This window comes from Otolemur garnettii, unplaced genomic scaffold (genome assembly GCF_000181295.1).
Source record: "Otolemur garnettii isolate 467f Iridium unplaced genomic scaffold, OtoGar3 scaffold00005, whole genome shotgun sequence".
In the NCBI taxonomy this organism is placed as follows: domain Eukaryota; kingdom Metazoa; phylum Chordata; class Mammalia; order Primates; family Galagidae; genus Otolemur; species Otolemur garnettii.
The window spans coordinates 10462777-10475511 of record NW_003852400.1 but is presented as its reverse complement, the minus strand read 5'-3'; the positions used below and the strand labels follow the sequence as shown (position 1 = coordinate 10475511).

The following is a 12735-nucleotide window of genomic DNA, read 5'->3' as shown; positions in this document are numbered from 1 at the left end:
AACAGGTTTAGTTTTTAAGAAAATTTTAGGTAGCTTAAACAAAATGCTAGTTAGACAGATGGGAATGATGAATTTTAGTGCTTAAGTAATTTTTAACACCTTTTTATTGGCATCTTCCTTAAGTAAAAATTCTGTGTATTTATCTGGGACAGAACTCCCACTGCACTGTGTGCAGACACTGGCTACGGTCCTCTGGAGTCCATTAGCCATGTGGAGGACAGAGATCGTATCCCATCCATCTTTGTATCCTATCTCCTGTCACCAGGGTCACCACACATATCTGCTCTGACTTGAACTGCACACACTAGGGAGAACCATTTATTTCAACTACAATGTGAATGATGCCTCAGCAACTGTGTAAAAACTGGCCCTGCTGGTCTAATTGCTGAAGTAACATAGTTGCTTTATTTGCCTTTTTAAATAAGTGACTCTAATACCCAGGTCCTGGGAAAGTTTTGAGACAGACTGTTCTATGGTTCATTATTTCACTTCCAAGAAACCCAGTTGACAATGTCCTTTCTCATTCATCTGTGCAAATTTCAACTTGCTTTGCTTATTATCCACGCTGCCGGGAGGTTTCATGTATTTCTGTCTGTGTGGAGTTTGCATTTCTGGATTTTTGTGTATCTCAAAACTTTCAAATAACCCATGTTGTGTATTATATGTTTGTTTTAAATAAAATTTTAGAGAGTCTATGTTTCTGGATATACATATTCAAATGATTTAAGAACACGTATTAATTCAACACTAATGAATTATTTCTAATGTTGCCATATTTGGATAGACATTGAGACCTGTTAATTACTTATTTATGAGGGAAACATTCCTAAAATTATAAAGTTTAGATTTAATTTTTTCAAAGTTGTCATACATTTGACTATTTACATCAGGAAAATTATCTAGTACTACCTATCTATTGAAACAAAAGTATTAGTTGAGGATCTTCAGTATGTTAAAATACTTTAAGAGAAAAAAGTAAGCAAATATAATAAAATTATTTTATGTCACCCATCCCTGAATAAAATTATATTCCCATAGTATAGTATAGAATTTTCTTCCAGCTCTTTAAAAGATAAAAGTGAAAAAATACATAAAACAAGTAGAGCCTATCTTTAAAAAAAGCAAAAAAAGGAATAAATATAGTTTGCTTGAAATGCCAGAGTTACCCGAATTACACCAGTGCTACTAGTATTTTTGAATACCATAGTTATTTTGGGCACAAAATTTGCATTCTGCTAACCACTTTACAGAAATTATTTTATTTAAACCTTGTGTCATGCATCATGAAAAGTATGCACAGATCTTTTTATTTTGCTAATCAGTTTTCCTAAGTGTTTGTGTATTTATCACGTGGCCCAAGACGATTCTTATTCTTCCACTGTGTGGCAGAAAAGAAAAAATAGTTGAACCCCCCTGCCTACACATAGGTAGATTGGGGGTCATATCTTTCTTCTTATGGTGAGTATAGCTGTCATTTTCATTATGTAGGAGTTTTATTAAGGATAAAACTGTCAGCTAGGATGAATGTTTTGATAGTTTATTGATTGATATTAGAATAAATGTCAATTTTGAAGAGATGTTTACTTTTACCATTAAACGTAATATTGATTTGTACAAATTATATGGACATTTAAAAATATATACAAAATTTTCATCAACTTTCCTGGTGGTATATCGATTGCAACAGTTTTAATGATAGATATAGAGAGATGGAAAAAAAGCATGAAAATGTTACAAGAAAATAGCATATTTATAGTAGGGTAAAAATAAAATTTCAAATTTTAATAGTAGTTTATATCCTAGGGGTGATATATATGTGTGTGTGTGTGTGTGTGTATACACACACACATGTTTATTTATTTCCATGATTCTTTAAGTGAAGAGGTTTTAAGTGGCATAATCATTTTCTATGTTGTGAGATAGTTCTTGGATCATTATTTTGATTTGATATATCATGATTTAATTAACTCCTCTTACTACCATGGAAATTTAATTATTCTTTGTGACTACTCACATAAATATCAATGCAATAAATATCTTTGTTCCATGCACATTTTTCTACAAAGTTTTAATTTATTTTAGGATAGATTCCCAGAAGTAGGAATATTACATCAAAGATTTTAGACATTTTAATGAGTTTTGGTACATATTAAAATCATTTACAGAAAGGACCAGAACAAATTCCATTGTCATTATTAATGACAAATGAGCAAAATAATTACTTCCTCAAAAGCTGCTCTGTTTTATATTAAAAGATAATTTAACACATTAAAATAATTTTCACTGTTTTGATTACTAGTGTCTACCAGTATTCAAATTTTGCTTCTCATATGGGAAAGGCATGGTTTTTCAGGTTCTTTTACTTGTTAAAGTAACTGAAGTATGGATCGCTTTACTTATCTCTAGATTCTGCATATTAATCTGCATTCCTTGATATTGGCTAAAATAAGATTTTACACACATAAATCTGAAGACCCGTTGCCTGATGCATGAAAGCATTAAATAAATATTATTTGCATTTGTCCATATTAGTCAGAATTTCTTTTAAATATGTGAGATTTTTATTCCTAACAAATAAGAAATTATTTTGTTTGCAGTCAAGGCATTCTAAAGGATATTTTTGTATTAATTTACTTTTAATGTATATGGCACATATTTCCACATAGAACTGATTTACTGTGAGAAACAAATTCAGTTATTTCAGAAACGACATCAGGAATCTAAAGAAGTGTGGAAAACACCCTACTCTAGGTCTTTGGGGAAATCTTTATTGTATCAAAAGACTTAATTGTATTTGCATTTCCTGTTGTTCATGTCAGTTACAGAATCAAAATTGACAATATCGCAATCATTTCTTAAGGTGAAGTAAGAATGTAATTTGTCAAGGATAAAGGTGCTCAGGGGCGGGGGGAGTTACATGAGAAAATACCTCATTTATATAAGACTTTTAAAAAATGAAAAGGCCAATATATCTTCCTATTTAATCTTGACCTGAAATAAAAAGTGAATCCTCCTAACATAGTCCAGTCTTCTGGGTTTGGAATATAATATTTTATGTAAAATTATTTTTTGAGAATTTGTAAAGAAATTTAAGATAATTCATCATAAAGTACACTAAATGATTTTTGTTGGAGGAGGTTGAAGTGGTCCTAAAGTAAAAGTGGCTCAAACGAGACAGAATTCAATTCCTCTCTGATGGAACCGTCTAGATACAGCGGCTAATACAACAATCCCAATCATCCAGGCATGAAAGTTCCTTTACCACATTGACTGTTCCTCTTCTCAATGTAGCTTCTCTGTGTTGTGGTCTGAGACTGATGCCAGAATATCCACGATGATTTTTGATTTTGTTTTCTTTTCTTTTTTTTTTTTTTTTTTTGCATTCTAGATAACAGGAGGAAGGGAAGTGACAATAGGGGACATGTCTCTTATTTCAGGGATATGTTCTGTAATTTACACACACCACTTCTATCTGTATCCATTGTTGACAACTTAGTGACTAGCCTTGAGCAGTTGCAAGAGGGGCTGGAGTATAATCCCCCCTCCCATGTGATGAGCCCAACTAAAATGTAGAGTTCTGTTACTCAGGAAAGAAGAGGAGAGAAGAGAAATTGGGCACAATTAATTAGTAGTTTCTGCACATACTTTTCATATGCTCTTCTTGACATATTGAAGTGGAGGCTAACACTCTGCCTACTTTCCTAAGTGACTTTTATTATTTAAATAGTCAGATTTTTTTCACTAAAAGAAAAATGTTCTTTTACAGTAAAATGAATATAAAGTTATGTACCATACTGAATATTTTCTAATTTCTCTTAATATTAGTGTATGTTTTGATCACTAAGACTGATTTATTTTCTGCCATCCAAATGTTGACTATTTTACAGTGACAGAAAGTTAAGAATTGTAAGTAAATGTTGCACTTTGATATTCTACTTATGGATTATACTTTTTCAAAAACTGCTACTTATCTGATAAAGTTGGACTTTTATGAATGATGTATTTTTTTACCTTTATCAAAAGTTTTCTAATATAGAAAACTTTATATATGGACTTAATTGGCTGCTCTGTCCACAACTACAAATATATCCCAATATTATATATAGCAAATGTTCATAAATTATAATACCATCATATTAATTTTTTTGAAATTGTTCTTTGTTCTGGTTTGCCCCCCACCTCCCTGAGACAGAGTCTTGCTTTGTCTCTAGAGCTAGACTGCAGTGGCATAGTCATAGCTCACTGGAATTTCAAACTTCTGGGCTAGAGTGAAGTGATCTTCCTACTTTAGCCTCCCAAGTAGCTGGGACTATACCTGGCCAGTTTTTCTATTTTTGAAGAGATGGGTTCTTCTTGCTCCTGCTCAGGCTGGTCTCCGACTCCTGGCCTTAAGCAATCCTCCTTCCTTGGACTCCTATAATGCTAGAATAACAGGTGTGAGCCGCTGTGCCCGGCATATCTTGGCTTTTCTACATACCAATTTAATTGTGCACTTTTACTTTTCTTTTCAATTTCTATAATGACATATTCTTCATTTAAAATTGGCCATTTTAGAGGGTATAATGTGAAATAACCATCTCATATGTTTACATCTACTATCTAATGAAACAATAAAATTAATTGGAATACTAAATGTTAACAAAACATCAGTTAATAAATTTGTCCTCAACATGTTTCAATGGTGATGTAAATATCTGAGAACTATTAAAAGAAAAACCTTAGGCAGATTTGTCAGTTTATTTGAGCAAAGTTCATGAGTTAGGGATGACCCAGAACTAGGAGAGAGCACCACCTAGTGACATGGAAGAACAGTAGGACCTTCGTAGTTTGCCACCTCCCTATGTTGACGGAACTTTCACAGACCAGGCATGCACCACAGGTGCCAATGAGGACAGCAGGCCTAGTTTCCTATGCTGGCCACCTCCATGTGTGGACCAGTTTGTCACAGTCCCTTGGGTGGTCAACTTAAAGAGGTTCTACTGTATTTATACACAGAAAAAAGAAGTGATGTACTGAATGGCTGGATTGGTTGTAGCTGTTTGTCCTTTTGGGCATGGTGTGATGTGGCATTTATGTTTCTTGGACATAATCTGATTATTTGAGAACCTGTGATTGGCTGAACTTTAGCTGGTGTGATTGACTGACACTCAGCTATTTATTATAAGACTATGTCTTCAGTAGAAGTTTTTTTACAAATTAAGGTACATTGTAGTTTCCTATTCGGTGATTCAAAGTTCTAACGCAGCTTCCTGTTCCTGAGACTAGAGAAGCTTTTCTCCATTTAAGACCAATAAAATAGAAACCAGTCAATGGAGGATTTCAGGAAAGATTCAGTAACAGTGGAGTAGTATTAAAGACATAGAAGATACATTTAATCTAGTATTCTTTGTGTTCTTCAAGTTAAAAGAAAAACATTAAATACGTGCTTAGTGTCAACAATAAAATAGTCAGTGATCTATCTAAAGTAGACTAAAATAAAACCATCAAAAAAAAAAACCCACTGAAAAAACACAGTTCTCATTGGAAGAACTAACAGATTTGAAAATGCAAATTATTAATCAGTGATGCTCAGAGTAATCTTAAGATAGACTCCCTGAATGCCAAAAAGTTAAAATAAATTCAGAGAACAAAAATGGTAAATATGGAGGTCAAAATTCAGATATGTATTCGTAAGTCTTTTATTTGCAAAGATTAAATCAAGATATATGGATTAGGTATAATCATAAAGGATTAATGGAAGAAAACATTTAGGTCTGCAATAAAATCAGCATGTAATTGTAAATTTGAAGGTCTTCAGTGTTTCAGGCAAAGATTTTTTAAAGTCAGGAACATTTATGTCAAAAACTTGCTCAAGGCTATCCAAGAGGAAATTTCTAGTAGGCAGCTAAGTATTCAGTTTGGTTGCTTAGGAGAACAGCCTAGAATAGAGTTATATGTTTAGTTTGAGTGGAATTTGAAAACAAGTGGCTGAAATTCCCCAGCAAGTGTGAAGTTACGTATATAGCAAGGCCAGATTCAACTATAAATATATTTTGGCATGCTCACACCAAGTTAAAAACAAAATGAATTTGAATACCTTTGGATATAGCACACTTTCCAGCCTGCCGTGATCCCACTCTTCTCTGTTGTCTTACCCTCAGCCTGCTTCACATTATCTAGACAACATCAAAATGATAAGAATAAAAAGGACCAGGCTGGGTACAGTGGCTCAAGCCTGTAATTCTACTACATTGGGATGCTAAGGCAGGAGGATCCCACAAGGTCAGGAGTTTGAAAGAAGCCTGAGAAATTTAGCAAGACCCCATCTCTACAAACAATAGAAAATTCATGTGGGCATAGTGGCACATGCCTGTAATCCTAACTATTGAGGAGGCTGAGGCAGGAGGTTTGCTTGCACCCAGGGGTTTGAGTTTGCAACGTATGATACCACCACTGCACTCCACGTTGGGTAACAGAGTGAGGACTATCTCCCCCACACCCTGGCTGCCCAAAATGCCCTAGACCATGGGTTCTCAAACTTTTTAAACAGGGGCGCAGTTCACTGTCCCTCAGACCATTGGAGGGCCAGACTGTGGGCCCCGGGACAAGTTGGCTGCTAAGCAGGGACAGGCAGCAGTGGCAAAAATACCCAGTGGGCCAGATAAATGTCCTAGGCGGACCGCATGTGGCCCGTGGGCCATAGTTTGAGGATGCCTGCCCTAGACAGTACAGATTCCACAAAACAGTAACATTTAAGATAAGGTGGGATAGGGGTGCTGAGAAATGGTGGTAAAATATGGGTACCTAGAGATGGAGTAGCTTTCCTAATAGAAGTAAATCATACAGAGAGGGCTTAGTCCATGTTGAATCAGGATCAAAATTGTAATTTCCAGATTTCTACATTTCTTCTATGTATATTATGCTAGTGTATCACCAGCCTTCACATATGTATATAAAGGCTGGTGTAACGAGGTATAATCTATTGATTCTATTCATTATAATGATGCATGGGCTCACTTAAGGTTAAGTATTTAAAGTTGATCAATTATTGTGCAAGCCTTCTACTGGCTGCATCTGAATTGATCAGTTTGTGGGGAGAATGTTGGCTTTTCAAGGACTCTAGAGGAAGACATTTCCTCAAGGGTGTTTTATAATGTCTGTGCTTCTCTACTTAGATCACTACTATTTATATTCACCTTGTAGCTATGAAATAAATGCTGAAAGCCAGATTTAGCTAAAGCAGTAGATGAAATAAAGGATAGATAAAATTATATAGTACAAAAATTAGGGCTATCATCCTTGAAACAAATGTCCTCTTAATACGTAAAAATGCAGGTATAACTGGGCTAAATTACTTGGTGAGTGACAGTTATTGTTCAAGAATATAAAGGTCGTAGCTTTACCAGGAATTTAAGGCCATCTTTCTTGTGTCTATGAATTTGTGCTGGTTAGTTCCCTCCTCTGATTTCCTGGTCATGATATCCTGCAGTTTTTCCTATGGAATGCTAAGTATTCTTTAGAAATCCAGTTCGTATAATAATCTTCTCTTGAAGCCTTTCTTGATTTTTCTAGGTACCAAATGTTATTCTTTCCTTGGTGTATACTGAGCAACTTCTAAAACATTTCTGGCTCTAATGATGTAATACTTTACACTATATATATAGTATGCACATACAGAGTTTCATCTTGTCTACTCAATTTTTATCAACTGCAAGTAGGCATCCTATTTGTCTTGTCATCGTCATAATATAGAGTAATTTTAGAGGAAATGCTTGTTAAAGTTATGTTTGAATCCCTGGGTTATGTTCACAATACTGTAGACACGTTTGCTTTTTAAAGTGGGGCTGTATTAGCAGAGGGCGCTGGAAACCACTTGCAACCATAGTGGAAATGTTCATTTTCTTTCACACTCAGTGGAAGTAGAGTTAAGAGAAGAAATGGCAAAGCTAGCATTACTTACGGACTTGAAAGAATTTTTAAAGAAATTTTAAGATCGACGTTTGTTTCCTTTAGTTCATTTAATGGGGCCGGCTGCGGAGGATGGAAGTGCCAGCGGGCGGTGTTTCCTCATCTTCTCTCCTTGGTCCCTGGGAACACTCATCAGGACCAAGAGTAATATCAAAACAGAACAGTGTCATTTCCCCTGTGTCTAAAACCAATTCAAGCTGAAGAATAATTACCTGAGTTAGAATACTTATCTGCAATTACTACAGGGATGTAAGCATCAGGAATTTTTGTTTCTAACCTGGGCAGATATGGTGAGCTCAGTTATCATGAATTTTTGTGAAACATGAATTTGGGGTTATTTTCCATCAAAACTAAAGTTCCTTCTGATTCTACATATATTATAATTAGAATAAATAATAGTTGGTGAGTTTTATTTCCAAAGAGGCTCCCTCTTTAAAAGGGACGTAATGTTTCAATGTAAGATTTGTTTTTTGTTGCATCAGGAAAATACTTCAAAATTATTTATTTTAAAATTTTCTCATAAAACATTTAAAATATTAAAAACACTTTTTAAGATAAAAATACTTTATATCTGTTTTTATAACTGCTTCATCTCTTTTTTGCTTAAACCTTTTAAGATAGAGATGATAGGACGTTTTATTCCTAAATGCTTCTATATACAATTCTAGTTTTTCTTAAATAACAGGTGCACAGGTGCAATTGCTACATACTTTGTAATAGGGAAGAGGCAATAGAGTGTGATATTTAAGGGACTGTGCCCTGGAGTGCTAGCTGGATACGAATCCCAGCTACACCACTTTTTATCTGAGTGATACTGGCAAAGTCAGTATCTCTTCATCTCTTTGATCTCTTTGTTTTTTACGTTTTGGGGTCTATAAAAGGGCCATGACAGGGTTACCAACTTCAGAGCATTACTGTGAAGATTAAATTTGATAGCACATGTAGAGAATTTAGAATATTTCCAGACTCATAGTGGGCAGTCTAGACATGTTAATGTAATTTAAAAATATATTATTAATATTACAATAAATTTAAGATTGCTTTGAAATGATTTTAGTACCACATCAAGCCTATTTTTGTATCCCAATGGGATAACAATAATAAATGAATTGAGATATTTTTCATTTTATTGTTTTGAATTTAACTCTTACATTTGTGTGAAAAACTTTAGATATCTTCAAAATAAAAATCATAGTTGAATCTTTAAAAGACTTTTTAAAAAATTTCAAATTTGAAACTAAAATTGTATTTCAAAATGAAAAAATTTACAACATATGAAATTTGTATTTCATATGTAAAATGAAATGTCAACATATGAAAGTGAAAAATGTTGGCTAATAACAGTTATCTATGAAAATCTAGATTTAATTCCCTTTAGTTCTGAAATTTATTTAAGTTCTTACTTTAGGTTTCTAGAGACATCTGACCAAATGAGTCCTTAAATTCCCTGAAGATTAGTGATGCACACTCCCTAGAAGCCTTGAGTTGTGCCAGCAAGCTGCACTATTCTCTAAGTTCGCAAAGTCAGCCAAGGAAAGCAGATCATTAGAAACTCTTATTAACCTAATTACGAGATCCATGCTTCTGACTAGAATCCAAATGCAATAAGTTTAACCCAGAATTCCCGTGTCATTAAATAGAGTTGATTTATTTGCTACATTTTATTTTATTGATCATATTAAAACTTTGTCCTGTCTGGGACATTTGGCTAGTCGGCTGAATTCCCTTGCATATTTATGTTGCTATTTATTTTCCTCTCAGTGGAGTCTTGTCTACATAAAAATTAATTTGAACATAATTTCCTACCTAAATGTCTTTTTAAAAGCCTAATCTTTCATGATTTTATTTTATTTTGGAGAACTAAATAAACCTGTTTCTAGAATGAGCTAGTTAGGGATCTATATCAAGCAGTGATGAAATCCATTCTAATTATTAAAGAATAAAAATCTAAGTTTCTTGTCTAACATTAAAAAAACCTATCTTATAGTATTCAGGCTTTATTTCAGCCTCTGATGATGTTTATCATCTACTCAAGGATTCCTTGAATAAAGGAATAAAGATACAATATTAATTGCTTTATACTCAAAATTACTTTGAGAATAAAGATAGAATATTAATTGCTTTGTACTCAAAATTACTTTTTTTTTCTGTGCATCTAAATTAAATGGTTTAAATATTTTGGATGCAGTGTTTTTGACTGAGTTATAAGATAGCTAGCATATGTTATATATATTTATATATAGATATATTTTCTATACTAGATAGTGGCATAAAAAGCATTTAAAGCATATACCTAGACAGTACATATACCTATATAAATTAGGCAGTGAATATATTTACTGCATATACTGCATGCTACTATTATTGAACTCCTATGGATACAGCTTAAAATTTACAAGAATAAGTTGTGGCATACCCTATTTATTTATAGACAGAGTTTCTTTGCCCAGGTTGGAGTGCAGTGGCACCATCATAGCTCACTATAACCTCAAACTCTTGAACTCTATTATTTAAATGTTTTTCAGGTAAAGCAAGTAAAAATACAGTGAGCTAAGTTGCTTGTCCAGTGTCCCACAGTTTGTATTTGATAGGGTTTGGAACTCAGTGTAATGCCTGGTCCACAGCTGGCACAGTAAGCCCCTGTATTATGCTGCCCTGCTTGTGCTGTGGGCACCTTTGGGGACAGAAGGCCCCATGAAGGAACTGTTAAAAATTAAGACTTGAAATTAAAAATGTTGGAGATGATTTTGATTTAAGATTTTTTTAAATTAATTAATTAATTTATTTATTTATTTTTCCTGAGTTTTTGGCCAGGGCTGATTTTGAACTCGCCACCTCTGGCATATGGGGCCGGCGCTCTACTCCTTTGAGCCACAGGCACCACCCAATTTAAGATTTTAATTTATGTTGACTATGTATTATTCTATCCATATTTAATTTTGATGCATTTAGCTTGTATTTTATCCTACGAGCTTTATCATTGACATTTGCTAGGTTACAGTGAACTTGCAGTAGGTAAAATGAAATCTGTGTAATTAAAAAGCTGTTAGACTTCAAATCCTAAATTTCCACCAATCTAATCCACTATTCCCAAAGATGTTTACCATCAATATCTTAAAATTAATGCATGCCTCCCTGTATGGAATATAGCCATTTTACCATTTATTGGGGGTTAAAATCCAGTCGAATCAATATAAAAATGTAGAGTAGATTCAGTTTCTGTTAAGAATTCTGCCTTATGTTTTTGGGGGGTTACTTTATAAACTTTCCCTAGGCTTTCTTGGTATAATTTTAATGCTTAATGCACTAGGGGACATGCTTCTTTTGCAAAGATAGTTTAAACATTGATTCTCAGTCTTTCTGGATTAGTGGCATTTGCAGTGGGATCTCGGAGTCCTAGAGTTCGAGCTCTTTGATTCTGTCTTCCTTGCAGGGTGTTAGTCAGTCTTTGCCTTAGCTTTCCCCTGGATGTAACTGACTTTCCTATGTTTTAAGGTGGTTTTATGTTGCCTAAAACAACTTCTTCTTCCTGACAATATTTTGAAAAGTGTATTTGTCTATCATAATACAAAAAAAAAAAATCTTTTTTAATGTCTCGGAAGTAAAACGGCCTCATTGCATTATTTTCCTTTCATAATATAATACATAATACTACATAGTTTCCATAGGATCTGGTATATTGACCTTTCAGCCTTGGAAATCATAAAGTGCTTTTCATAATCTTTTGGTGGAAGAGAAATACCTGATGACCCTCTTCCCGAAATGTAGGGAAGATATAAGGTATAGATGTGGATTTATAGCATGGTGCTAAATATCCTCTTATGGCTATTTGAACTATCCCCTACACTTCTTTTTCCATCACACCCCCTGTGTTGTAATAATAATGGCTCTCCTTGCTCTGTGCCTGGTCCTGCTATAGGCAATGCCCAGGCACTGATTCATCATGCAAACTGAAAGAACATCAGTTTTATTTCAAGGATGTTCTCATGTTCTGTATCTCAGCTTTTTACCACTATAATCCTCATCAACGATCTTAATATTTCTTTTGTAGAATGTCTATTTTTTGCCTTTTAAATTTAATAAACAAGTTATTGCAATGAGCACTATTCCCTTTTAATTTAATTTGGTTAAGATGTGTTTCATATCCATACTTATCTTTGACTGTCATTTGGAAAATGCCAATTTTTTGCATTAATAGCCACTATTTAATATTTTTAAAATTGTTGTCTTTCTTTGTATTATTGCACAATTTGAGCTGTTTCCTTTTCCCCCCTTTTCCCAAAGTCTGCCTATCTTTTATATACCATAATTCTTAATAGAAGAAGTACCTGAAGGCTTAACAGTGAAACTGTTCTCAAGGAACTAGAATTATTTCTTTGATTTTACCTTGGCTACTGATGTAATAAATTTACTTTTCATTTAAGTTACATGTAAATGATGTAAAATTGTTTTTTAAAGTATCTTAAATGCATTGTTTCTGGAGAAGTAATGGTATAAGTTTTTCCACAGGGTAAATCTAAAATATTTGATAGCATTTTAATTATCTGAAGAACTGGAAAAACATTCTGAATTCATAAACATCTAGTTTCTTTTTCATCAAACATAATTAGCTAAGATTAAGCTCATAAGTTTTCTGTAAAAACAATACGGCTGTTTATTACATTCTAATATTCAAATTTTATTTTATTTTATTTATTTATTTATTTATTTATTTATTTTTTTGAGACAGAGCCTCAAGCTGTCCCCCTGGGTAGAGTGCCGTGGCATTACAGCTCACAGCAACCTCCA

At 33.7% G+C, this 12735-nt stretch overlaps 1 protein-coding gene across 2 annotated transcripts in view; it reads left to right on the top strand.

The window, feature by feature from the left end:
* The window catches only part of CACNA2D1 (calcium voltage-gated channel auxiliary subunit alpha2delta 1), a 502006-nt gene that overhangs the window by 309010 nt on the left and 180261 nt on the right, over positions 1-12735 (top strand). The window lies entirely within an intron of this gene.